Source organism: Trachemys scripta, chromosome 7, assembly GCF_013100865.1.
Source record: "Trachemys scripta elegans isolate TJP31775 chromosome 7, CAS_Tse_1.0, whole genome shotgun sequence".
NCBI classification, from domain to species: domain Eukaryota; kingdom Metazoa; phylum Chordata; order Testudines; family Emydidae; genus Trachemys; species Trachemys scripta.
In genome coordinates, this window is record NC_048304.1 from 125,655,138 (window position 1) to 125,657,011 (window position 1,874).

Here is a 1,874-nt window from a genome sequence, read left to right on the forward strand (position 1 = left end):
CTCCTCCCCAAACCATCATCTGATCCCCGCACTGAGACCCTGCAGCTTTGCCTGGCTGGCTCGCCCTACACGTGGAACTGGACAAAGGGAAAATGGGATCATAGACTCAAGAATCATAGAATCATAGACTGTAAGGTCAGAAGGGACCATTATGATCATCTAGTCTGACCTCCTGCACAACGCAGGCCACAGAATCTTACCCATCCACTCCTGTAACAAACCCCTGACCTATGTCTGAGTTACTGAAGTCCTCAACTCATGCTTTAAAGCAGGGATCAGCAACCTTTCAGAAGTGGTAGGCCGAGTCTTCATTTATTCACTCTGATTTAAGGTTTCACGTGCCAGTCATACATTTTAATGTTTTTAGAAGGTCTCTTTCTAGAAGTCTATAATATATAACTAAACTATCGTTGTATGTAAAGTAAATAAGGTTTTTAAAATGTTTAAGAAGCTTCATTTAAAATTAAATTAAAATGCAGAGCCCCCCGGACTGGTGGCCAGGACCCGGGCAGTGTGACTGCCACTGAAAATCAGCTTGCGTGCCGCCTTCGGCACACGTGCCATAGGTTGCCTACCCCTGGTTTAAAGACTCGAGGGCCTCTCCCTGCATGGGGCCAGCCCTGGCCCCTCTCCCCACAGGCACCTGGTGCCGGCCTGAGGACCCCCGTCGCTCAGGGCTGGGTTGAGCCCCCTGCCAACTGCTCACAATCCCCCTCCCCACCGTGGCCTCCTTCTCCCCCGCCTGGTGGTTCGAGCCCCCACTCTGCCTGCCCACGCATGCAGCTGCCTGAGATTGCCCTCTCCCCCCCCAGCCCCGCAACACCGGGCTGCCATTGCCACTCGCTTCCCCTGCATGTTCCTCCACGCCCCGCTCGGGGTCCCACCCCACATTTTGGGGAAAACTGGGCATTTGTCCCGTTTGTTCTTGCCAACCGATCATCAGCAGGCAAGAGCAAACCGGACAAATACCCAGTTTGTTAACAAAGTCGGGACGGCCGGGACAGGGCCTAAAACAGGGGATTGTCCCGGCCAAACCAGGACGTATGGTCACCCTAAGCATTCAGAGACTGGTGCCATGGGCATCCGGCCTTTCGCCTCTCTCCAAAGGCTCCAGAATCCAGGGGTGTAGCAGCCCGCACTGCCCCCAAGGTGGGGAGCTGCAGCGGCGCCAGTCGCTGGCCAGTAACCGGGGCCAGTCAGGGGATGGCGCTTTGCCATGGGGGCTCCCAGCGATGACCCCACACGTCTGCAGAGCTGCCCCACAGCCTGGGCATCCCGCCGGACCCTGCTTGGGCCCGGGAGCCAGGCCCGTCTGCCAACCCGCCAGGCCTCGGCGCCCCCAGCATCCCGGCCCTGAGCCGGGCCAGAACCCAGCTGGGCATGGGGGGGCGAGGGGCGGGGCCTGGCCGGGCTGGGGGCGGAGTCGGGCGGGGGCCTGGGGCGGGGCTCTCGATTGGCTGTCGCGGGAAATGGGCGTGTCCTGGGGTCACGTGCTGAGGAAGCGGCGCTCCCAGGGCCGGCCCCGGCCCCAGCAGCGGAGTGTGCGGGCCCGGCGCGGGCCCGGCCCGGGGGCTGCGGGCAGGTGAGACCCGCGTGCGGGAGCGAGGGGCACCGGCCGGGGGGACCCCGGGCCCCTCTGCCCCACAGCCCGCTGCGGCGAGCGGGCTGCCCCGGCCACGGCCTCCTCCGGAGGGGGCTCCCCCGTGGGGGCCGGCGGGGGCCCCGGCCTGCCCCTGAGCGCCCCCCCCGGCCCCTGAGCCCCGGCCCCGTCTGCCCGCAGGGCAGCGCCCCCCCCGGCCCCTGAGCCCCCCCCCGCAGGGCACACCCCCTTCCCCGCAGGGCAGCGCCCCCCCCGGCCCCTGAGCCCCCCCCGC

General features: G+C 64.5%; 1 protein-coding gene across 3 annotated transcripts in view; it reads left to right on the top strand.

The window, feature by feature from the left end:
• Positions 1–1,476: 1,476 nt before the first annotated feature.
• ZFYVE27 (zinc finger FYVE-type containing 27) overlaps positions 1,477–1,874 on the top strand; it is a 3,182-nt gene continuing 2,784 nt past the window's right edge. For 2 of the 3 annotated variants that reach the window (XM_034776397.1, XM_034776396.1), the window contains exon 1: positions 1,477–1,582. The gene's annotated coding sequence lies outside the window, so the exon portion shown is untranslated. The remainder of the gene's footprint in view (positions 1,583–1,874) is intronic. The other variant, XM_034776398.1, reaches the window with a different exon arrangement.